The 26,696-nt window shown below is 41.6% G+C and overlaps 2 long non-coding RNA genes and 1 pseudogene across 4 annotated transcripts in view; 1 reads left to right on the top strand and 2 right to left on the bottom strand.

Annotated features, from left to right (window-relative positions):
* Positions 1 to 1,817: 1,817 nt before the first annotated feature.
* Positions 1,818 to 3,537, bottom strand: LOC121015019 (elongation factor 1-alpha 1-like; annotated as a pseudogene).
* Positions 2,918 to 21,930, top strand: LOC121015021 (uncharacterized). The gene is made up of 3 exons (XR_005783565.1): positions 2,918 to 2,954; positions 12,798 to 12,800; positions 21,919 to 21,930. It is a non-coding gene; the product is annotated as an uncharacterized LOC121015021 (long non-coding RNA).
* Positions 10,999 to 26,696, bottom strand: part of LOC121015020 (uncharacterized) — a 75,530-nt gene continuing 59,832 nt past the window's right edge. For 2 of the 3 annotated variants that reach the window (XR_005783562.1, XR_005783563.1), the window contains one exon: positions 24,234 to 24,892. This is a non-coding gene — a long non-coding RNA (uncharacterized LOC121015020). Of the gene's footprint in view, positions 11,199 to 24,233; positions 24,893 to 26,696 lie in introns of those variants that run through there. The other variant, XR_005783561.1, reaches the window with a different exon arrangement.

Here is a 26,696-nt window from a genome sequence, read left to right as displayed (position 1 = left end):
ATTCACAGTCTCAGAGTTATTTTTATTTTTTTTTTAACCTTTATTCATTTTCGAGAGACAGAGAGAGTGTGAGTGGGGAAGAGGCGAGAGAGAGGGAGACACAGAATCCCAAGCAAGCTCCAGGCTCTGAGCTGTCAGCCCAGAGCCCAATGCGGGCTCGAACCCACAAACCACGATATCATGACGTGAGCCTTAGTCGGATGCTTAACCAACCGAGCCACCCAGGCACCCCCTCGGAGTTATTTTTAAAAAGGAAAATTCAAGGACTTGCTTTTTCATCTTACAAAGCTCAAATCACTGCCTCTGCTGCCTTCCTTAACCATCTGATCACCTTGCCCTCTCTCCTCACTATTATCCTTATAATGTAGTAAGTTAACCTTATAACTCATTCTCTCTGTACATGAGTATCCAGAGCACATTGGATGGGAAGCTCGTTGATCTGAAAACATGGGTCAGACCATTTAACCAGAGTCAATGATTCCTTTATCATACTGTCCACTCCACTCCAGCTATGATGACCACACAGACCAGCAGCCATAGATACTAACTACATAACCACTAACCTTGGCTTCTCCCCAATCCTATTAGCCTGGCTGATAACACAGATTCAGGTCTGTAAAGACCCATACCCATATATAACCATGAAATAAACACCTTTTCTCTAAAGTCTTTCCCAATTTCCCATTTCAAAGCCTGCGCCTTAACAAATAAGGGCTGTCAAGATCAAAGCTGCACCTCAGAAGTTGTTTGCCTGACTCTGGCAGAAAGGCCTAGCAAGTACTTAAACATTTCCTCCCACCACACTGCAATAGCTAAACAGGATGATAAAATAAATATTTCTCCCAATAGGTAGGTTGCCTTTTCATTTAGTTAATGATTTCCTTTGCTTTTTTTTTTTTTAATTTACATCCAAGTTAGTTAGCATATAATACAATAATGATTTCAGGAGTAGAATCCAGTGATTCATCCCCTACATATAACACCCAGTGTTCATCCCAACAAGTGCCCTCCTCAATACCCCTTGTCCACTTGGCCCATCTCCCCACCCAAAACCCCTCCAGCAACCCTCAGTTTGTTCTCTATATTTAAGAGTCTCTTATGTTTTGTCCCCCTCCCTGTTTTTATATTATTTTTGCTTCCCTTCCCTTACGTTCATCTGTTTTGTATCTTAAATGCCACATATGAGTGAAATCATATGATATTTGTCTTTTCTGACTGAAAAATTTCTCTGAGCATAATACAGTCCAGTTCTATCCACATAGTTGCAAATGGCAAGATTTCATTCTTTTTGATCACCAAGTAATATTCCATTGTGTACATATACCACATCTTCTATCCATTCATCTGTTGATGGACATTTGGGCTCTTTCCATACTTTGGCTATTGTTGATAGTGCTGCTGTAAACATTGGGATGCATGTGGCCCTTCAAAACATCACACCTGTATCCCTTGGATAAATACCTAGTAGTGCTAGGATCTTTACCCTATGATTGCTAGATTGTAGGGTAGCTCTATTTTTAATTTTTTGAGGAAACTCCATACTGTTTTCCACAGTGGCTGCACCAGTTTACATTCCCACCAGCAATCCAAAAGGGTTTCTCTTTCTCCTCCTTTGCAGTGCCTTTTAGTTTGATGCAGCCCTTCTTGTTTATTTTTGTTTCTGTTATCTTTGCTTTTGGTGTCAAATTCAAAAAAATCAAGTGCCAAGACCAACATTTGTTATCTCTTATCATGCCACTCTAACAGATGTGAAATGATATCTCATTGTAGTTTTTTTCCTTATTAAAATTTTGTTTTTATGGGTCTCAAATTCTGTGACAGATTTTTGGTCAAGTTGTTTCCATTAAAAAGTACTGCTTTTAAAAACTAGTAACTTAAAACTGCCATATACACAAAAACCCAAATGGTCCACAAAACATTCTCCTTTCCTTCTGAAGGTTTTACAATGCATTGTTATCAGTAACCAGTCTTTTACTATTAAACTTAAAAGGCCAGTTGACACAAACGGTTCTGAGACCGTTCTTCCACCACTGATTAAGACTGGGGTGGCAAGTATTGGGGGTAATATTCATTTAGACTTCTGAGCTTTCTGGGCAGACCTTGTGACCTTGCCAGCTCCAGCTGCCTTATTGGCCCACTGCTTTGATGATACCCACAGCAACCGTCTGTCTCATGTCACAAACAGCAAAAAGTCTCTCAACACAGAAAAGCTTGCCAGCGACCATATCAACAATAGCAACAGCACCGAATTTCAAGAACTTGGGGCCATCTTGCAGCTTTTTTCAAGAACGACAATAAATCTTCAGCTCAGCACACTTGCAAATAATGTGAGCTGTGTGACAATCTAGCACAGTGCATATCTGGCACTGATTTGGCCTGGATGGTCCAGGATAATCACCTGAGCCATAAAGCCATCTGCTTCCATTAGTAGGTCGTTTTTGCTGTCATCAGTCACATTGCCACGATGAACATCTTTGACAGATACATACCTGACATTGAAGCCTATGTTGTCCCCAGGAAGAACCTCACTCAAAGCTCCATGGTGTATTTCAACAGACTTTACTTCAGTTGTAAAATTGACTGGAGCAAAGGTGACCGCCATGCTGGGTGTAAGCACCAGTCTTGGGTGTCTGGGTGGCTCAGTCGGTTGAGCGTCTGACTTTGGCTCAGGTCATGATCTCACAGTCTGTGGGTTTGAGCCTCACATCAGGCTTGTGCTGACAGCTCAGAGCCTGGAGCCTGCTTCTGATTCTGTGTCCCCCTCTCTCTCTGCCCCTCCCCTACTCACATTCTATCTCTCTCTGTCTCTGTCTGTCTCTGTGTCTCTCTCAAAAATAAAAATAAACGTTAAAAAAATTAAAAAAAAAAAAAAAGAACACCAGTCTCTACCTGGCCCACAGGGACAGTACCAATATCACCAATTTTGTAGACATCCTGGAGGGGCAGACACAAGGGTCAGCTGGATGAGCGGGTAGCCAAATGCAGAACCAGAACTTTAAGCAGTGTGGTTCCACTGTCATTGCCATCTTTACATGTGACTTTCCATCCCTTGAATCAAGGCATGTTAGCACTTGGCTCCGGCAGGTTGTCACCATTCCAACCAGAAACTGGCATAAATGCTACTGTGCTGGGCCTGTACCCAGTTTTCTTAATGTAGGTGCTGAATTCCTTAACGATTTCCTCATATCTCTTCTGGCTGTAGGTAGGGTGGCTCAGTGGAATCCATTTTGTTAACACCAACAATTAGCTGTTTCTCACTGTGGTTTTGGTTTGCATTTCCCTGCTGCTTAGTGATGTTGAGCATCTTTTCATGAATCTTTTGGTAATTTGTAGGCCTTCTTTGTAGAAATGCCTAGTCAAGTTATTCTGCCCAGTTTTAAATGGAATTGTTCTTTTTTTCCTATTGAGTTGTGGGAGTCCTTCATAGTTTGGGGATAGCAACTCCTTATCAGATATATGATATGCAGACATTTTCTACTATTCCATAGGTTGTCTTTTCGTTTTGCTGCTTGTTTCTTTTGTTCTGCAGAAGCTTTTTAGTTCAATGTGGCCCCACTCATTTATTTTGTGTTTGTTGTTTGTGCTTTTGGTGTCAAATAAAAAAATAACTGTTGCCAAGATCAATATCAAAGAGATTTTTCTTCATGTTTTATTCTAGGAGCTTATGGTTTCAAGTTATGCTTAAGTCCTTAGTCCATTTTGAGTTAATTTTTGTAGGTGGTTTAGGATAAGGGTCCCATTTCATTCTTCTGTGTATGGTTATCCAGTTCTCCCAGCACCATTTATTAAAGAGACTGTTCTTTCCCCATTGCATATTCTTGGCTCCTTTGTTGTAAATTGATGGACCGTATATGTCGGGTTTATTTCTGGGGCCTCTATTTTGTTCCATTAATTAGAACCTATGTGTCTGTTTTTATGCCAATATCATACTGTTTGGATCACTTTGTATGCCAATACCATAGTGTTTGGATCATCATCAGTTTGAAGCTTTGTTCTTCTTTCTCAGAATTGTTTTGGTTAGTTGGTTTCTTGTGATTTCATGCACATTTAGAATGGCTATCATTGAAAACATAAGAGATAACAAGTATTTGTGAGGATGTGTAGTATTTGTGCACTGTTGGAGGGAATATAAATTCGTGCAACCACTATGGAAAATAGTATGGAGATTACTGAAAAAAATTTAAAAATAGAACTACCATATGATCCAGAAATCCCACTTCTGGGAATTTATCAAAAAAAAAAAAAAATGAAAACACTAACTCAAAAAGGAATCTGCACTCCCATGTTCTTTGCTGCAATATTCACAATAGCCACAGGGAAACAACCTAAGTATTCATCAGTGGATGACTGGATAAAGAAAATGTGGTATAGTGGAATACTATTCAGCCATTAAAAAAGAAGGAAATCCTGCTATTTGTGACAACATGGATAGAAATTGAGGGTATTATGCTAATTGAGGGTATTAGTTAGAAAAGACAAATGCTGAATGATCTCATTTATATGTAGAATCTAAAAACATCAAACTCATAGAAACAGAGAGTAGAATGGTGATTACTAGGGGGTGGGGTGGGGAAAGTGGGGAGACATGGTCAAAGGGAACAACCTTTCAGTCATAAGATGGTAAGTTCTGAGGAATCTAAGGTACAGCATGGGGACTATAGCTAACAATACTGTATTATAAACTTGAAAGTTGTTAAGGGAATAAATCTCAAATGTTCTCACCACAAAAAATAAATTGTAATTAGATGATGTGACAGAAGTATTAGCTAACACTAGGGTGGTAATTGTTTTGCAAAATATTAGTGTATCAAATCAAAACATTGTATACCTTAATCTTACATAATGTTCTATGTCAATTGTATCTCAATAAAGTTAAAAAATAAAGCCAATCATAATGATTGTCAGCTTGCTGTGCCTATGTGACTTTAAGACAGTATTGCCAAAGAATATGGCCAAATAGTTATACAGGGATTAAAATTGAACCATGATTTTGGGTTGTTTAAATAACATGAATTGTTTAAAATGCAAATATATGTGAAAAGCTGTTGTAATTCTCAAATTTTTAGTCATAAAAAAACACTTTTTATGGCAAGTAAAGAGCAGAGGTTCTTAATGACTAACAGGAAATAGACAAAAATAGCAATACATGCTTATACTGAAGTAGAAAGAAATTACATATGAGAAGAATCTTCCTGAAGGTATATTTATTACTGACCAAATATTAAAAGTTTGTCATTCACTATTTAAAGATATCTTTCTTTTATAACAATTTGCAATTTACAGAAAAGTTACAAGAACATACACAGAATTCCTTCACCAAAACTGTCTTGCCCCGTTATTAACATATCTATGGTCCATTTGTCAAACTTAAGAACATTGGTATAATAATAATAATACTAACTAAACTAAAGGCTTTATTCACAGCAGCATTATTGACCATGGCTAAAATGTGGAAGCAACCAAAGTGTTTATCGATGGAGGAAGTGATAAGCAAAATGTGATAGATGCCTACAATGTAAAATTATTCAGCTTTTAAAAATGAGGTAATTTTGTGCTCACTTCAGCAGCACATATATTAAAATAAAAAGGAAGAAATTACCCTTATTGTAAGACATCACTCGCTCGTCTTGCAGTACTCACAGAACAAGTTACTCACAACTCAAGGTTTTACTGTATCTTCTGTTCGTAAGGTTTTGTTTCTCTATTATGATTGTTATTCCCTCATTTGTTTAGTTACTTATTCACTTGAACATACTTAAAGACATGAATAATTCCAAAATCTGAAGACCCTGGGGATTAATCCTGTCGTTTGTTTTGCAAAGGCCTGGACTGAGAGCATGCTCTTCCAGATGTGGCACATGCTTCTGGCAGGTGTCCAAGGATGCACCATTATGGTAAGTTTTTGATTGAATGTTATTAGAGCATGTGGACAAAATTAATTTGGATGCCTAAACCATGTGAGAATAGTCCTGCAGTTACCATTCATCAGGAAACGCTTTTTTTGGTCAGCGACTGGCCGAAAGTAGTTGTTTTCTAGTCCACCTTGTTCATCATTGTTGCTGCCACTGCAAGTCTCATCAATTTCTTACCCAATGGACCTAAAACCTGTCTTCCGTCCTTGTGATGCCATTAAAATCCAAGTATATTGGTTATTGAGACCTACAAACCCTTCCAATTTTTCATTTGACTCTCAAGTTTTGGCCCTGGAGTTTCCCCTTCTTTCTTATAAATTCAGCTATGCACCGAAAAGGATGCCCATTGTAATTTGTCTAGCATTTTTAAGTGTTTTGCGTTGGAAGAGATAACAGATAACTTAGTCTGCCATATCGCTGGAAACAGAAGTCCTCGTTACTCTTTATTGTTCAAGTTTAGGTCACCTAAAGACAAAACCAAATTTATCCTCCAAATTGTTTCTCTTCTCAAACCTAAATCGCTGCATTTCTCCAACTTCATATGAGAGTGGAAAGGCAAAATCCTTTATCAATGCTCTTATTGCCAACATAATTTTGACATTCTTCTGTTAAGAGAAACTGTAAATCACAGAACTGGTTGTGTTCTCCTGTTGCTTCAACTGCTAAAGAGTACATAAACACAGCAGACATGTTAAAAATCTACATTTAATATTTCTATTATCAGCCTTCCAGGCAGTTTTGCCATCAGAGGATTCTTGCTCTGGCCCTCCCAATGCAGTATCTGGTCTCATGGGCTCTTTTTTCGCACTCCCTGTTGATGTATCCCCATCCTCAGCTTCAGATTTCCCTCTCTCTCTCTCTCTCTCTCTCCCTCCCTCCAGTACACACCAGATTGGCTCTCTCTCTCTCTGGTTCCTTTCTCAAATGAACACACATCTCATCAAAATGTTTGACACATCTAAGGCTTTCCCACTAGCATATTCCATCTTCCTTGGAAAGAAAAGAAAAAAGAAAAAAATGTACTCCTACATCATCTCAGCCTTATTTACCCAGAACTGATATTTAAACAAGGGTTTAAACAAACCTCTAAAAAAGAATGGGCATGATTAGCAATTACCATGAAATATTTATAGCAATTAGTGGCCTGACACTTGGAGATCTCTAACTCTGGTTTGTAGAGCATGGAGCCTCCAAGCACAAAAATTGAGAGGTTTTGAGTGTCTTTTATTATAAAAATAAAATAAAAGCAGGACTTTACAAGCAAATATTTTACAAAAGCCAGACTGTTCAAACATCAGGACCTTGAAATTTCATAACTTTACCCAAATGAGCCTGCAGCCATTTACCTAAAAAATACCCACCAAATCTTTAGGAAATGTTGGCTACAAACTCTTGAGTTGAATACTAATTCCTAGGGCCTGTAACACCACTCTAAAATAGGCCAGTCTGAGCAAGGGCATATGGGAATCAGGTGATAAACGTAATCCAGTGTCACCTCACAGCAGTCCCCAGGAAGTTCACATATCCTTAACTATTTCTCCCATTTTTAAAAAATTTGTTGAACACATTTATTTTATTTTATTTTTTTATTTCAGCTTCAGCGTGGGGCCCGACACAGGGCTCAATACCATGACCTTGGGATCATGACCTGAGGCGAAATAAGAGTCGGGCGCTCAGTGGACTGAACTACCCAGGCACCCCAAGAATTTGCATTTCTGACGAGCATCATGTGATGCTAATGCCGCCTGTCCATAAACCACACTTTGAGAACCCACCCTGGATTAAGACAAGGGACAACAAAGTGTTTGTCCTGCATTGTCTGCCCCATTTTTTGTCCTGGAAATGCCATCTCTTATCTAGCAGCCTGACGCTACTGCTCATCAAAGCCCAAAGCTCATGAATCATCTTTATGCTCCAGGATCTTCACATGATATTTAGCAACATAAAAAAGTTTGAAAATGTAAATGTCCGGTATCTCTTCTGGGAGCTCCCTGATTTGTAGGACAATTTATGTCCCCATGCTTTATACAAACGCAGGAAACAAGGGACGGTCGGTCCCACGTTGGCATTATCTGACAGACTTAGAGGTAGTGGTTACGATTTGAAACGGTACCCAACAAATTCAAGCACTGACTGTTCTTGCAACGGTTTTGGTTTTTTGTTTGTTTAGTGCCTGATTCTGAAGGGGAAAACAAAAATGAGTAAGACGTGGTCCCTGCGCAAAGACACCTGAAAGTTTACTGGAAGAAATAAGCCGTGTAAAAATAGGTTTATTGCAGGACGAGGAGCGCAGAGCAGGAACAGAACACTAGACCTGGAAGCAAAACACCCCATGCCTATCGAAGCTTTGCTGCTGACTAATTGTGTGACGGTAGGGCAAGTCCCTGCGCCTGTCTGTGCCGACAGACTCCGGGATCCGTATCTGATAAATACACAGACCACAGGTATGATACCTCCCGAGCTCATGATTCTCCAGGATGGCTCTGCCCCTGAGAGCTAAGCCCCAGGGATGAAAGCTAATCCTGGGATAGATAAAGCTAAGATATCAAGACCCCGCGTACTTAGGAGAGCCTTTCTCTGCTATAGTGAGCGCCTACCAAGAGGCACTCAGTACATCCGCCCACTGCAGAGAGGAAAGGAGCGTCTACAGCTAGCTCGTTCTAAAAAAGAACCCCCCTTTTTTTTTTGAGAATTTACCATTTGCCAGGCACTATTTTTAGTTAAATACATGAACTCAATCTACACAACAACCGTATGAGGAGCTGCTGTTATCCCTTCTGCCTCCAATGCTTTTCCCCAGACACCCACGTGGCTCACTTCCTCACCCTTTTCAATGCTTTGCTCAGGTACCACCTTTTTAATGAGATCTACCCTGATTGCTGTCTTCCAAAGTGTAACATCCTCCCCCCACCAAAAAAAGAAAATCCTTATTCCCTTTACCCTCCTCTACATCTTTTCTTCTCATCACATTTATCGCATCCTAATAATACTATATATAATGTACTTATGCTTACTGTTTCCTGTCTTCCCGTATTTGAATGTAAGTTTTCTGAGTGCAGGGTGTTGGTTTGCAACTTTGGGAGTTCTCCAGCTGAAATTCAAACCTGGTCCCCCTACACAGAGGGCAAGGAGAGACCAAAGAAAGAAGCGGGCCAGTCCAGATTGGTAGGTCATCATACCTACCTGCCAGAATCTTAAAAGTTTATATAGAGCACTTAACAGGGTTCAGTCCCATATACAATCCATATGGTCTCAACAACACATTTCTTTTTTAAGGTTGTGCCCTTGAAACAGCTCTGGCTACGGGAATGATGCTCAGAATGTACATTCCGATGATGCGGGGGCGGGGACTAAGAAGCCTCCTGTCACGTGGGTCTAGCTCTCGGATCAGCTGGTAGTCACGCCCTCTTGATGACTTCCCCCAACACAGAGATCTCTGTTTTGTTCATTGATGTGTCTCTAGTACCTCAAACCCAGGAAGGCAAACTTTTGTGTACAGTTTCAGATAGCAGATATTTCTGGCTTTGGTCTCTGATCCAAAAGTCTCTGTTCCAACTAAACTCTGCCCTTCATCATTCAAAAGCAGCCACAAATAATACATAAGCAAATGGATATAGCTGAGTTGAATAAAACTTTACTTACGGACGTCGAAGCTTGAATTTACTACAATTTTCACATATCACAGAATATTCTTTTTATTTTTTTCAACCACTTAAAAATGTAAAAAAAAAAAAAAAAATCTTAGTTTACAGGCCATAAAAAACAGGGAGAAGGCTGGATGCAACCCCAGGCCACAGTTTGCCAACAGCTGACCTAGAAATAGTAAAGGTTCAAATGGAATATTTTATGCCAAAGTATTTGAGGGTACTTGAAAGTGTTATTTTAAGTATATTGAGCATTCCTTATACAATCATGTCTATGTTATTATTGTGCTTCCCAAGTGCTTTTCATAGTCAGCACAGAGGAAAATTTAACTTTATCACGTCTCTGAATTACGACTCATTTGAGTTAGTTAGATTGGAAATCAGAAATTTCTCAATAAAGATGGTAGATGGTCAACCGTTCTGGCCCCAAATATCTCATCCATCTCCCATTGTACGTCATCAATAAAACAAGCTCTCAACGTGAGCTTTAGATTTGATTTTATGATTGTTTAAAAAGCAACGGACAGCACTAGAGCTACAGCAGTTATGACAATGTGTATGTTTTTGACAGTGACTCACGCTGAGAAAAGATGAAGTTGGCTCGTGTCAAAGGTATAGAAAAGGCTGCATGAGCGGGGATGTGTAGAACTGGAACTGGAGGATTAGCTCAGCGTGTTTCCGACGTGTGGGGCCCGTGGACGACAGTGCTGTGCCGGAGAGGTTAGTTCAGGACTTTGTTCTTAGAGACACAGCCTGCTCTCCTAAGACCAAGCTGGACATTCCACAATCCCATACTGACACACAAAGGAAGCACTTCCTATTGTAGGGAGCCAATAAGTATTTGAATTAATGGATGAACATATAGATAGCTTTGAACTACTGGGGGCAAAGAAAACACTCATTCTAGTAAACAGGCCATCAACAAATATGATGATTTTTTTTCTGCTCTATTCTTTTCTGCCATGGGAAAAACAAGAAACATAAGCCCTAACACTTGGCCATTTATTCATTCATTTATTTCACATTTATCGAGTATATGCTATGTTCCAGAAACTCTACAAGGAACTGGACTTACAAAACTAATCAAGGCCTCAGGACTGCACTGCAGCTTTCAAGGGGAATAGACACTTTCCTTCCTCCATAAAAATTAATTAAACATTTGGGTCATGATGGGCAGTGAGATGGCATCTGCCCGCAGGGTTGTTCAGGCACATACTCCATTAATAAGGTTTCCTGACAGGGGGTGCCTGGGTGGCTCATTCAGTTGAGCATCTGACTCTTGATTTTGGCTCAGCTCAAGATCCCAGGGTCATGGGATGGAGCCCTGTGTCTGGCTCCACACTAAGCGTAGTGCCTGCTTGGGGTTCTCCCTCTCTACCCCTTTCCCCTGCTCACACGTGCTCTCCCCCCACCTCTCTCTGTCTCAAAAATAAAATAAAATTAAATAATAAAATTTAATTTAATTTAATTTAATTTAATTTAATTTAAAAAATAAGGTTCCCCGACAGAAGAGACAATACTAAACCAAACATGTCAGAAGTTTTCATACCAGCAGGACGATGATCTCGCTCTCATTCAATTTCACAGCATCCTGAGGGAAGTAAATCACCAGACTGGCTGATGCACCAGGGTCCACCACCCACTGCAGAAATAATAAAAACGTTACCTCAGAAATCCAGCAAGAAACTTGTGTCTCAAGAAGAAATCAAATTTATACAAACATGGAGGTCCAGAATAAGCACTGTTTGGCATCAGACACACAAATAATAGTCTTCAATATAAAGGACTTCCAAAATGGCACATGAGAAGTTATACATTAAACAACTTGAATAAGTATTTTGTAAAAAAAAAAAAAAAAAAAAAAATGAAATATAAAAAATTTAGATGAACACTTATATTGCTTAATGTGTGTATCCCAGTCAGCTTCTCCTAATTAGTCAAGTTTACCTAATTATTCATATACTTATCAAAGTATACATTTTTAAATGTTAGCTTATTTACAATTATCAAGTTTTTTATTTTTTTAATGTTGATTTTTTAAATAATTTTTTTAATGTTTGTTTATCTTTAAGAGAAAGAGACACAGAGTGCAAGTGGGGAAGGGGCAGAGAGAGAGAGGGAGACACAGAATCTGAAGCAGGCTCCAGGCTCGGAGCTGTCAGCACAGAGCCCGATGGGGGGCTCAAACCCACAATTCAATGCTTAGCTCACTGAGCCACTAGGTGCCCCAGGGGTGGTAAATCGTATTCATTGATTTCATTTACTGTTTTCATTGCCATCATATGTGCAAATTATGATAACCACTAACTTTTTCAAACTTAATGTCTGAAAACCTCATAAAATCAACCTAAATATTTACCTTATTAGCACAATTTACAAAACTTTAATAAGGTCTTACAGTGCCAAGGGTATGTATTATTGCGAAAGTAAAGTTTCACAAAGCTAAATAAATTGCCTTCCATACCTTAAAAAAAAGGAAACATTTTATTTTGTCTTGATGTAAAAATAAATATAATTCAGGCCGGATTCATTATGATGTTCATTGTTTTTTTCTGAATTTAAAATAAATTAAAATGACAACATTGTTGTGGGCCCGTACAAGTGTCATAGGCCTTGGGCACTGTGTCTATGTGCCTAATGGAGATGTTGGCCCTGTGACAGTCTCTGCCTTCCTGCCTTTCATCCTCCATAATTCAATAATGTGTTTCTTTCATGTTTATTTATTTTGAAAGAGAGAGAGAGAGAGAGTGTGTGTGTGTGTGTACTCATGCATGATCAGGGGAGGGACAGAGAGAGAAGGAGACAGAGAATTCCAAGGATGCTGCATGCTGTCAGTGCAGAACCAGACGTGGGGCTCAATCTCACAAACCGTGAGATCATGACCTGAGCCGAAATCAAAAGTCAGAGGCTTAACTGACTGAGCCACCCAGGCGCCCCAATCCTGCATAATTCAAAAGTTACTCAAAGGGGCTGAGCATGATAGGTGGGGATGACAGGTAGAATTCCAGGGTGTGGGGGTCTTGAAGGGTAATTATGAAGAGTTTCCAAATTGGGGAAGAGAGGGCTGTGGCAATGGGGTAAAGAGGATGACTGTGTGGCGAGACAGTGACAGCAGCTGAGGGATGTTAGGTTCTGAGCAGGGCGAAGAGAGGATCTAGCTGTGGGTTGGGCACATGGTAAGGGTGGTAAGGTGAGATCATAGAGCAAGAGATGAGGAGAGTGACCTCACAGCTTAGTGCAGGCTGTCAGAAGCCTGAGTGGAATGTGTGTGTATGTGTGCCTTAGCGCTAGTCATTGAGAAAAGCTGGGAGGAGTGACTTTCCAGTAACAATAAACATACCTAGCTCCACATTTTGATTTCTAAACATCATTCTCCTTTAAAAGGAAGTAGGACTGGGGCACCTGAGTGTCTCAGTCAGTTGGGCGTCTGGTTCTTGGTTTTGTCTCAGGTCATGTTCTCACAGTTTGTGGGTTCAAGCCCCACATCAGGCTCCGTGATGACAGTGCAGAACCTGCTTGGAATTCTCTCTCTCTCTCTCTCTCTCTCCCTCTCTCTGCCCCTCCCCCTGCAAAATAAATAAATAAACTTTTTTTTTAAGTAAAAATAAAAAGAAGTAGGACTCTCAGAAGAAATGGCACGAAAATTACAAATGAACATAGAATATCTTATTCCAGAAAGCAAGGAAGAACTAAAAAAATGATAGGGACACTGCCAAATTGGGGACAATTTGATAATAGATTTGATAAATAATGATAACAAGAGATTAGAATCCAGCGAATAAAATAAGTATCCATGAGTCCATACCGATATGCATGAGTTAATTAACTAATTGATAAGGAGAAGGGAAATTTTTTTTCCTTACAGCAGAATGCCAACTAATAAATATAGAATGAATGATTAGATTAAAAATCACTGTCTGGCAACCATCATAATAATATTGATTCAGATAAAAATAATCACTGGATTGCACAAAGGGCAAGAATAGATATTTTTTTTAAAGAAGACACCCAGATGGCCACCAGACATATGAAAAGATGCTCAACATCACTCATCATCAGGGAATGCAAATCAAAACTATAATGAGATATCACCTCACACCCGTCAGAATGGCTAAATCAAAAACACAAGAAATAACGAACGTTGACAAGAATGTGGAGGAAAAGGAACCCTCGCGCACTGTTGGTGGGAATGCAAGTTGGTGCAGCCACTGTGGAAAAGAGTATGAAGTTTCCTCAAAAAATTAAAAATAGAATTACCATACAATCCAGTATTTCCACTAGTGGGTATTCACCCAAAATAAATGAAAACATTCAATTGAAAAGATATATGCACCCCTATGTTTATTGCAGCATTATTTACAATAGCCAAGATATGGAGGCAGCCCAAATGCCCATCCATAGATGAATGGATAAAGAAGATGTGGCATATATACAATGGAATATGACTCAGCCATAAAAAAAAGAATGAAAGATTGCCATTTGCCACAACATGGGTGAATCTAGAGTGTGTAAAACTAACTGAAATAAGTCAGTCAAAGACAAATACCATGTGATTTCACTCATATGTGGAGTTTAAGAAACAAAACAAAGATAAAAAGACACACACACACATGCAACCCACCAGACTCTTAACTATAGAGAACAAATTGGTGGTTGCTAGAGGGGAGGTCGATGGGGGATGGGTGAAGCAGATGAAGGGGAGTAAGAGTATGCTTATCATGATGGGCACTGACTAATGTATAGAATTGTTGAATCACTAAGTTGTACACCTGAAACTAATATAACACTGTATGTTCATTATACTTGAATAAAAAAAGAATAATCAATGGATGCTAAAACTCATGAGTGAACATTTGATATAGAATTGGATATTTAAATAGTCTCAAAACACGTCCCACAAAATACTAATTAAAAAGGGAAAGAGAATACTTCTACAGTAAAGGAGACTGGCAGGTACTCTTAATGAAGTGGTCAAAGTGAATGTTACCATTAATAAGACAAATTAAAATTGTGCACCACCTATTGGAGGCAATGAGAAGACCAACCCTTCTGTGATATTCCTGCCAAAAGTAAAAAATAAAAAAGCGTTCTCTAAATATAATTATGAAGAAATATCAGATAAACTCAAATCGAGGTACCTTTCGCAAAATAACTGCGTAATTTTATAAAGTGTGAAGTTTCTAGAAGAAGTCCAGGGAAGAGTGAAGAACTCTCCTGTTTTGAAGAAGACTAGTAAACGTGGTACATGATTCTGGACTTGTTGACAAAACTTGAACGCTGTCTTCAGACTAGATGGTAATGATGTATCCATGTTATTTTGCTGATTTTGATGGTTGTATTTTCATTATGTAGAAGGACATCCTTTGTGAGAGAACCACACACTAGGACGTTTGGTGGGGGGCGGGGGGCGGGGATGACAAGGCATCGATGCCAGCAAATTGCCCTCAGATGTTTCGAGAGAAAAATTATTACACTGTTCTTGCAAGTTCTAAGTTTGAAATCATTTCAATAGAAGAAGATAAAATTAAATTGAAAATCTTCCAACTTTTACAGGACTTTTAGCCAAGGACTACAGAATTTGTTACTGAAGTGTTGTGTGTTCCCTGAAGAACATGTGCTTTCAAAGATTTATAATATTTTTTAAATGGAGTGGGTTTTTTTTGTTTTTTGGTTTTTTTGCTGACCTAAAAGTATGGCTCCCACATGCAAAACGAATCTGCGGTTCGAGAAGCGAGGACTTTGGTTCCCGCCGGTGGGAGGAGAAAGAGGAAGTAGTGACTGTAAGAGAGCCAGGAGGAACTTCTGCTGTTTTAGCATTCTGTTTCCTGACCTAGGTGCTGGGTGCATCCTTATGTATTCCCTCGAGCTTCATGCTTAAGCTTTGTGCTCTTTTCTGTGTGTTGTATCAATAAAATTTCAATTTAAGTGAAAAAAAAAAGACATAGTCCCTCATCTTAAAAAAATCCACAAACCACCAGAAACACCAGATGACAACAATTTTGTCAGAGTTACATCTGTCACACTCACAAATCAACAGTGAAGCACAAAAAAAAGTAACCTACAATGAAGTTCTCAGTTTGTGGTTCAACAGAAATTCAAGGGAAGGTCACTGCAGAAGGCCACGGTCAAAAAACCACGCTCACTCATCAGCTCTCCACGTCATCTTCTCTTGCAGGTATGCTAGATAGCTGTCAGAATCCGATTTTACTACCACTGTGTTCCTGCCTTCCTCTAATAACGTGAGGAGAGATTCTAACATTCAAAGACATTCAGAGATGTTTCCTGTACAGGGACTTGGTCAATCTGAAGACTCCAAGGATGTTTGCACAGTTAGGAGTGTGTCTAAGTGAGGCCCCATGGTACTGCTGTCTAAATCATACGTGTGGCAGGATTCCCAAGGATGTGAGTAAAAATAAGGAGGAATGTGTCTACTGGGAATGCATCTACTGTGTGATGTGTTGCATGTGCAAAGTGTCCTCCTCACCAAGGGTGTCGTTTTCCCTTAGAAATCCCAACTCCCTGAACCGGGCAAGTACTGCCCTATACAGGCACTTGGACCCCTTTCCTCCACACAGTGGTCCTGCCTCCTTTTACTGCTTCTCAGACTTCAACCTGGTGACCTTGTTAAAATGTGGGTTCAAATGTGGGGCGGCGACTCTGCGTTTCTAATATGCTTATGCTGGTGCTGGTGCTGCTGTTCGGTGGCCTCTCCTGGTCAGCCAGGTGTTAAAGACCAGCCCTCATGTTCGCTTCCCCTTTGTGAGAAAGAGTTAATCTGTTAAAACCAAATGGACGATGAATTCATTGAGTTTCTTTACAATGTCGCAAACACTCAAAACATAGAACATGAAGCCTGAGAGAAGGGTGTGAATAGATAGTGTCCCCTCTTGCTGCTGTGCTGTGTTTCTGTCAAGGTCACCCTTCTTGGCTATAGAACCCACAGTCCTGTGTTTACGCCTCAGCCCTGGTACTTACAAGTTATGTGATTTGGGGAAGATCATGTAACTTCTCTGTCCTCTTTTCTCACCTATAAAATCAAAATGCTAATACGTTCTTTGTTCTGTTTGTGTTAAGTAAAATTTAGTGTGGGTGGTTTCATATAACTAAGCAACGTTAATATGTCATTTGGGCATAAAAATAAACCATGACAGTGGAGAAAGGAGGTGAAAGAGATGAATCTGGACTAATAATAAATAATAACGATAGTAGCACATAGTATTATGACTCACTGAGCGGCAAGCCCTGTGCTTCAGCTTGACATGCTTCACATTAACTTAGTCTGCATGACAACATCATGAGGTGCATAGTATAGTTAGCCCCCATTTTGCAGACAAGAACACTGAGGGTTCACGAGGCTATTTGTGTGCAAGAAAATGCAATTGCTAAGGTGTACAGCAGAGGCAGAATTTAAACCCCCATCTGTCAGAGTCCAAGCTCTAAGTAGCAAAATGATTTTCAGAATCATCGGTTGATCATAATCACCTGGACAGCCTTAAAAACAATCCCAGGTTTCAGGCCCAAGCCATGACCCACAAGGGTAATTCTTACACAGCCTGGCACCAGTCCACTCATCTGATTTTAGGAGCCACTTGGAAAGGTACTGCTTTTCTCTAATTGTGGGAGGAGACATTCAAAATATGTCTGTTGTCGGAAGAGACCCCAGTGACACTTGGACAGTCATGAGCATGTCTAAGTGAGCTCCTGTGGTGCCGGTTATTACAGTCATGGGCTGAAAGTCAGGAGCTGGGGAGAGGAGGCCAGAAAGGCCTCATGTCCTATCTCACCATGACACTGATCTCCAGTTTGTCATTGAATACCAAGGCATCCAAATGTCCATCACTTCCCTCTTGCTGCCAATAAGAAGACCCTGTTGCTCCTTGGAGCTGAGTCTCGGATGAGCACTTGCTTGAAGCATCCATATTTCAATCCCAGATGCCCAAACTGACCACAGTGGTATGGATCCCAGTGTCCTGGGATAAAACCCAAGGAGTAGCAGTCTCATTAGGGAGCCACTTACCCAGTCTGGAATAGTCCTTGAGGTGTTTTTCTCTTCACAAAGATCTCTAACGCTTCTTTCTTTGACAGGAAGGACCTGGGGGAAGTCCCTCTAATTTCTGCCTGTTGACACTGATCTACTTTGGCCCTCTGACTTGTGTGGGCTTCCTGAAGTCTCTGCCACTGCAGACTAGAGGGGATCTCACTTCCTATTTGCCCAGGGTCAAAGGAAGACAGGAAAACCTCCACCTACCTTGGTCTACCATCTACCTTGATGTCCCTGAAACAAAAGGGACATCATTCACCACCACCCCTCATACCTTTCTTTGACAGACTAGTCGGGAGTGGGGGAGGGGGGTTCAATCCAGGAGACTTGGGTTTTAGCTGTGGTTCTGGTTTACCAGTGGCTCTGCTCCAGCTATGATGACAAGAAAATTATTTACCATATTCTAACCTTCTTTTCCAAATCTGGAATATAAGAAAGTGTTTTCAAATAATTTCTGAAATCCTGTAGTTCATAAATTCCATGAGAGCGTCAGGATGCAGAATAAGCACTCGGTAAATACTTTATGAAGGACTAGATGAATCTTCACAGAGATCTGGTACCCTCTTGGACTGCCTTGTGGTTTCAGCCAAAGCCATAGTGGACAGCTCCTAGGAGGCTCAGACTGGCCATGTTCTGACAAGGCCTCCCCTTTAAACCCCCCAAGACCACCTGCAAGTCTTGCTGCTTTTTGCCCCCATTTCTAACTCAGCCTCACCTTCTCACAACTTCAAATTCAACACAAAGGAGCCATTTGCCTACCTCTATCTCCCTCAAAGTTGCTAACTAGTTCATGATCTCAGAGTGAGCAAAGATTTCTTAAACAGAGCAAGTTAAAAAGCAGTAACCATAGAAAATACTAATACATTGAACTTATGCCCCTAAAAAGACGTCATTAAGGGACTAAGCGTGCAAATCATGGAGTAGGTGAACATGTTTGCAATTTATGTTATCAAGCAAATATCTGTATCTGGATTCAGAAAACACATGTATCGAGAATACATAAAGAATTGCTACAAGTCAAGAAAAAAGAAAAAAGACGAACAATCCAGTGTTCTTCAGAAGTGGGCAAAAGCTTGGACAGCCATTTGACAAAACAGGATATCCAAATGGCCAATATGCATATGAAAGTCTTCAGCACCATTAGTCATTGTGGAAATACAAATTAAAACTACAGTGCGATACTGCGATCCCCAGTCAAAACAGCCACAATTTAGAAGTCCAACAATAAGGATAGGCAAACATGAAGAGCAACGAACTGTAGGTCCCATATATTGCTGGCAAATGTGTAAAGTGGTACAATGATTTGGGAAACTATTTGGTAATACCTTATGTATTTTTTTCTGTGATCTAGAAACTCCACTCTTGATATATACCCGAAGAAATGAGTGCTTGTATCCGCCAAGATACATACAATAAAGTACATAGCAACATTATTTAATAGCCCCAAACCAGAAACAGCCCAAACGTCCATCAATGGTAAAATGGATAAATTGTGGTAAAATCCATATAATGCGATACCATATAGGTGTGAAAATGAATAAACCAACACTATATAAAACAACTTGGGATGAATCTCACAGACATAATGTTGAGCAAAAAAGCCAGACACCAAAGATTATGTATACCATATGATTCCATTTAAATGGAATCCAAAAAAAGGTAAGATTTCTATCAATGGTAACAAAAGTCAGAATAGGGATTATCTTTGGATGGAGTATTGACAGAGTAACTGAAAGGGAGCCTTCTGAGCTGCTGAAGATGTCCTATAGCTCCATCTTGGTGGTTATTCCACAAGTGTGGAAATACATAAAATTCATTGAGAGCTGTATAAAATTTGTGCACTTTATAACATGCGAGTTATAGTGCAATTTTTAAAAGTGCCTGGATGTCTTAGGTCATATGTCCATCCTTGGATAGATCACTGTGGCTAATGATTGGCTTGGACCTGGATCATGGGTCTAGATCCTTCCTAGAGCTGGTGATGGAGCCCACCCAGACCAGAAATGGACAGAGGAGGGGGGCCCCAAAAGGGAATAGGGAAGTGTTTCTGGAAGAAGAGGACACAGACATCCTAGGAGACACAGACAACTAATTTCTAACAGTCAAGAAGGAGGTGGCCCTCACCAGGAGCAAGTGGATCAGGAACCCAGTCCTTAGGAAGACAGAGAGGGTACAGAGAGACACGGAAAAATCCAGCCTCTGGCTTTCCAGTTTCTGGTTTTTGGTCCTATGAGTGAAGCTACACTCCCTATTTGGGGCTCTGTAAGATTCCCTATCTGTGAGGAAACTTCTCATTCTTGTTGGCCATCCAGCATCTTGAACCTCCTTTTATTGTTTGGGAAACTCTCCCACCTTGCAAATCTCAATGAGAGGCAGACCCACCTCCCATTATCAATGGTGAAAATGCCAAATAATCACTTTTCCAAACTTCCTTGCAGCTAGAATGTAGCAGATGATAATGTAGTTTCTGCCAAGAAGATAGCACTGCTCCTGAACTACAGGGACCACAGGAACATTCACTCTGCAAGATGGTCCACCAGTGCCGGTGCAGTCCAGTGCTGGAGACATCAGAGCAGCAGCAGCAGCAGCAGCAGCAGCAGCAGGCGCCCTGTAGTGTGGCTTAATGGTCCTCACTCATCCTTCTACATGCTGTGCCTAATGAGGCCCCACACCTGGGACTCCAGTCTTCCTGACTAGATTCAGTATCCCTTTTAATAGTTCCTTTTCAGCCTAAGTCAACCAGACTTAGTTTATGCTACTTGAAACCAGGAACCCTAACTGATAACAGCACACTTCCAGAAAATTCCCCGTTTGGTTTATACTAGTTTGTGAAAGTTCTGTTACTTGCAACATGGGGAGACAAAGCCTGAATGCAAAGAAGTGATTCTGCTGTGTGAATATCCCATGCCATCATTTGGTCACAAGAAAGATGTTTGGTGGCAAACAGGCCACAAATCACACAACGGGAAGACAAGGGATTGAGTGAGCTAAAATGTGTGGATTGCTGTAAGGTCCTCAACTTGTGTTACATTAGTTCTCGAAATGAACCCATGAGATGAGCCTGCATTAGTCTGCTTGGACTGCCATAACAAAATGCCACACACTGGGTGGCTTAAACGAGACATTTATTTTCTCACAGTTCTAGAGGCAAGAGGGCCAAGATGAAGGTGCTGTAAACTTCAAGTTTCTAGTGAGCCTCTCTTCCTGGCTTCTAGCCAGCCCCTTCCCACTGTGTCCTCATGGCCTTTCCTCTGTGGTCTCTCTTCCTCTTCTTGGAAGCACACCAATCTTCTCAGATTACGGCTCTACCCTTATGACCTCATTCAACCTTACCTAATCCTTAGAGGCCCTATCTCCAAATAGAATCATGTTGGGAATTAGGGCTTCCATACATGAATTTCAGGGGACACAAGTCAGTTGATAACAGATATGGTCCCAATATTGAAGAAGAGAAACATGAGTTAAAACCTTGGTTAAAACCTTGTTAAAACAAGGTTAAAACCTTGGCCAAGGTTGAAATAAAACCTTTGTGTTTGCCAGTCTTGATTGAAGCAGAAAGTATGAAATCCTAGAAATTAAAGCTTGCAAAGCCCTAGAAGAAAGTATGTGGATGTAGTAAGATATTTAAAAAAAAAAAAAAAAAGGGAGGAAGCCAGTGTGAATGTCTAAAGGTCAGCCCCGTAGCCAGTGTCTGGAATAGCCCAGATATACCCACTGGTGCCCCACTGAGCTCCATCTGTGTCCATGGCCAGCACATGCTTCCTGACTCTCATCATTCTGGGTCCTATATCTGGGTCCTGACTCTTGCGCTGCTTCAGGAGTACTGACAATAACTCCCTCCTGAAACAAACTTCAGTCAAGCTCTGAACCCTCTTCTCCATCAGACCTCCCCTGGCTGGCTGGGCCCAGTTTTAGCAAAGAATCCTAAACCAGTCAGTATTGATCAAGCTTAACTTGATAGTCAATCTCCTCTTCCTTCGCCCTTGATAACCAAGTTCCTCTTAGTAATTTTCTACCCATTCCCAACCCTGCTCATTGGCTACAAATCTCCCCATTGTATAAAAGTGGAGTTCAATAATCTTGAATGAAGTCTTCCTCGCCATTTTTTACAACTGTCAGAACTATTTTTCTTTGACAGTTGATTAAGGACAAGACCCATGTCTCATATTTCCCTGCACGTATCTCCACAACACTTAGCACGTAGCTCCACTGGTACTTTGTCAAAAGGTGAGTGAGTGGCTGGGCAGGTGAATGACAGCAAAGAAACCCATGGATTGGCTACTGAGAAAGGCCCAAGAAACAGCTTGATGCCCGTGAAGAGTGGCAGGTGGGATCAACCCTGGAACAGAAAGCTGGAGAGGGCAAAGGGAAGAAAATGGAGGGAACCCAGCACGCATGTCAATTAGAACCACTTTGGGCCACTGCAGGAGAAAAGGGCCCCAACCTCAATGGGCCCCAAGGCCAAGGGGCAGTGTTTGGCAGAGGGACAAATACCGGATAACTGCTCTGACCCTGGCTTCGCTCCTTTTAGTTGTAGGACGTTGAACCCCTCCGATCCTCTGTCTCTCTGTGTGTGAAATGAGATCAACAGTCCCTTCACACGTGCGAGGAAAGAACTATGTGGATTTTTTTTTCCTTTTCAGTAGTGTTTGATATCTATCAAAAATAATGCAAATACTTTTTCCAGGTAGAGTTAAGGAGCTGGGGCTGAGGGCCTGGTTGTGTTTCCTTGTCTGTTTTACTTCTAGTGTGCTTTTAAGTGCACCCTGAAATGCGGGACTGCTAAAATTTCAAAAGAAAAATAACAGCTGCGGAAGACGGATGCACAGGAGGAAGGAATGTCATGATTTGGCCGCCAGGTGCACCCACCTAGAACAGTCTGATGGGGCAGGACGGGATCCCAGGAGCAGGTAGGGAACTAACCAGGCTGAAAGACTGGCCCCGTTGGGGGTTGGTGAGCTGCCCAGAGCAATGGCCAGGGAGCTGCAGCTGAGTCCCTCATCTTCTAGGTTGGTCCTTATCTCCAAAGGCCTCCCATCACTGGAATGTGGTAGATGGTGATGGGGTGGCTGCGTATTCTCTGGGCTGACATAGGCCTGGCAGTCTGTCGGGTGGTAGCAGTAGGACCATGGGAGGTCTGACCAGTTAGTAACAGAGGCCTGGCCTACAGCTGGAGCTCCAGACACAGTCAGTGCTGCAGAGGAGGGTTCTGGGGCTGACCTGATAGGAGGCAGTGCTTCAGAGCAAGGCCCCGCCCCAACAGTAGACAACTGAGCCACTGTTCATGGAACAAAGGCAAGCATTGCAGGGGGAAGGGGGAGAGAATCAGAGGGTAAAAGGAAGGAAGGGGACCTGAGGGACCAAGGAGGTGGGGGCAGTGTGCAGAGCCCTGCACCCCCAGGGCCAGGGGTTCTCTGGGCTCAAGAACCATCATCCCAGCCAAAACACAGCTTCATTTCATCAAGGTTATTACAAGTGTTATTTTTAAAACACGTACATTCCTCGTGGAAGGGAAGTACCATCAGCATTGATTTTCTGAAACGTGTTTTAATCATCACAGCACTGAGACTGTGTTATTATCTCTATTCTACAGGAAGCACAAGGCCTCTCCCTGGGACATCATTTCCCAACTTGTGATCCATGGCATTGTAATAATAATGCTAAGAGATGAGGGTCATGCAATTAAAAAACACTTCTGTGGCCAAATATGCTTGAGAAATAACGCAGGGGAGGATCATGTTCACGAGCGTAGACTTAGAAGTCACGCAGACCTGGGTTTGAGACCAGGCTCTGCCAACTATCAGCCACGTGGTTTGACCAAGCAATGGCCTTCATTGGCTCATCTGTGAAATGGGAATAATGAAACAGCTGCTTCGGAAGGTTGTGAGAATTAATGTTACGAAGTCATAAAGCTCTCGGCACAGAAAGTCCTCAATAAAAGCTCTTACTGGCATTGCAGCGGGCTAAATATGAACATCTTAAACCAGGTCTTCCAATGCTTTTTAGGGAGAGATTCATTTCACATAGAAAAACACCATGATAAACTGTTCGGAGACTGGGCAGAGATGAGACTCTGAAGCTATAGGACAGCGAGAGTCAAGACCCAAATCTGGAAAATCAGGTTGAAAAACCAGAGTCCCATAGTGGGTGGGTACCCAGTAAGTGGCTGATTTCTCATTCAGGCTGGCTGTTGTCACAGAGAGAGGCTGTGGCCACAGGGACAAGGAAGGCCTCCCCTAGAGTCTTCACCTCTCTCTTTTGGGCACTACTCCACCCCCTTACACATGCACACCTATGCACACTTTTTTTTTTTTTTAGAAAGACAAAGGGGCAGAGAGACAGGGAGAGAAGGAGAATTTCGATCAGGCTCCACACTGTCAGCACAGACCCCAACGCAGGGTTCAAACTCATGAACCATGAGATCATGACAGCCGAAATTGAGTCAGACGCTTACCCAACTGAGCCACCAGGCGACTCCCCCACCCCCCCCCCAACACACACACACAACTTCTCAGGAAGACAGCCAGTGTCAACTGAGTAGAAATCCTACTAATCAAGTTTTCTTTCTTCTTCATTCCCTAAACTTTCTAAAGGAACATATTTCTACAGAGTTTAAAGTATTTTCAAGGGGATGTATTACCTTTGTAACTAGATTTTCTTATTCTTAAAAGAAAAAAGAATTTAAAAATTTTTTTGAAGACTCAGCCCTTTCATTACAAGTCCCAGGAAGCTTTCCCTGGCCACCCCTAAGTTAGGTGCCCCTCTCGGGAGCTCCCAGAATGTCCCCTTTTTACCCATGTTACAGATTGAGATTGTCAGAGCGTTTGTATCTCTTGCCTTAGCCAAGCACCAAGCTCCAGATGCACAGGGGCCCTGAAGTCTCACGCAGGTATTCCCAGCACCTTAACACTTGGCAGACAGGCAGTATCTTGCCACCAGTGGATGTGTGACTGAAATACACATCTCCCCAGAAGAAGAGCCAGCTGGGGTCCGAAATGCTACCCTCCTTCCCTACAGGACAAGCGCTCAGACAGTGCACCTTCCAAGGCCCAGAGCGGCGTTCTCATTACATCCCGGAAATCCCCTGGTCGGGGGGCTTTTGGGGTGACATCCAGTATGTAAATACGCAGGGTCGGGTCCTGGCAAGCAGTGCCCTATGTGAAAGTTCCACCAGCAGTGGAAGGTGCTTTCATTAGTCATTTCAACGGCACACAGCTGTAAGGAATCTGGCAGAGTTTGATTTGGCTGGGGGGGGAGTACATTTTCCACTCGTGGGCGTCTTGAAAACTTTCACACTAAAAAAAAAAAAGTCAAAAAAGGGTCATAGTCCAAAACGGAAAGCCAGAAAAAGACGGCAGAGATGCTAGGGCAGTAAATATAATGCCTCCTTGGGAGGCAGGAAAGACTCACTGAGCCTGTGGGTATGAACACAGGGGCGGACTGCCAGGCAGGATTCAAAAGTTAGGCATTATTTGGAGGAACAGGCAGAAGACAGACGGTTCATAGAAAAGAAAGAAGGGTGAAGGCTGGGGAAGAGGCACTGATCCAAGCAGCCCCATGCTTCTCTGCAGTGCTTGCAAAAGACCCACCGGGGAGAGGAAGAGAGGCCAAAAAGAAACAACTCTTCTTGCCATGGTTGGGTCAGGGTCAGTAGACCAGGACTAGACTCTGCTCCTGTCCCAGCTATAATGGACTTGAGAATTTTTTCAGACTTCTTTTTGAATGGATTTACTATGAATCCTGCTTTACCCTGGGCTCATGCCTCCTCTGATTTTGACCTTGGTTTGTTCAAGAGTGAGATGAGAAGACAGAATCCAAATCTAATTCAGTTTGCCTGTTCTTTGGCAGAATCACCATGATGCCTTTCCCACTGGGTTTTTTCCTTACAATACATTTATGCATTTGAAACATGTTTATTGAATGAACTGCACACAATGGGATGCAAGTGAAACCCATGATTGTTTCTTTTTTCTTTGTCCCTTAGATGCCACCATCTGGATTTGCACTTTCCCTGCCCTTCGGATGAAAGCTGAGCAACACCATGGATTTTCTAGCCCCTTTTAGCCATGAAATAAAGAGGCTCTTTGTCTTGTCCTTTAAAAGACCAGTCCATTGTAATAACCAGTACTCCACTCAACACAAAGCTTCCTTCTCTGGCTTTTCACTTCAGGCTTGGAAATCCTTAGTACCAAGGGGGAGGATATGGACTTCAGCATTTTCACTCTGCCTCCCTTGGCAAGCTGCTCATTCTCAACCTCAAGCCTTGGGAAAGAGGGGAGTGGGGGAAAGAGTAGAGTTGTTCATGTCTCGTTGTCATGACACATCCTTAGTGCCCTCAGGATTTGGCAAAGTTCGAATGCTGACTTTTCTCTGAGGCTGCTCTTGAAAACATTGCAGTAAGAAGTCATGGCCACCAGGTGTCACTAAAAGCCTTTTTCCTTGAAAGAAGAGCTTAGCAGTTTTAACATGACCACATAATTTTCATAAGATAAAGCTAAATATACTTTCCCTCTGTTTAAAAACAAAACAAAGAAAATAAATATCTAAAACCACAAACATATAAACTTGACTAGCATAAACTAAATATAATTTTTAAATGATACTGACAAAGAGTCTTTGACCAAACTTTAGTCAAGTTCCTGAGCCTTCTCCTAGGCCCATCTGTAAACTTTGTAAAATCTAGTTTTAGCAAGAACCCTGCTAAGTCAGTTTAACCAGGACCCCCCTTCTTAATATCTGATCACCATCAATATCTGATCAGGTTACTCATCCTCCAGCATCCCCAAGGTAATGTCTGGTCACCCTGGCATGCTGACCTAACAGCAAGAACACTGTTAGGTCAATTTAGCCAGAATCCCCCTTATCCATGATGTTTCCTCTTGGTAATTCTCCATCCACTAAACTCTACTCAGCTTCTTGGCTTTAAATTCCTCCCTGCTCATGCTATATTTGGAATTGATCCCAATCTCTCTTCCCCTGTAAAACCCCATTGCAATAGTCCCTATAGCTATTGCAATGGTCCTGAATATAGTCTGTCTTACCATCTTTACCAAGTGTCATTGAATAGATAGATATAGATGATATAGATATAGATATAGA

The sequence above is a fragment of the Herpailurus yagouaroundi genome, unplaced genomic scaffold, assembly GCF_014898765.1.
Source record: "Herpailurus yagouaroundi ecotype Mexico unplaced genomic scaffold, PumYag 205, whole genome shotgun sequence".
In the NCBI taxonomy this organism is placed as follows: domain Eukaryota; kingdom Metazoa; phylum Chordata; class Mammalia; order Carnivora; family Felidae; genus Herpailurus; species Herpailurus yagouaroundi.
Note: the sequence above shows the minus strand (reverse complement) of the source record. Positions and strands in the feature narration are given on the sequence as shown.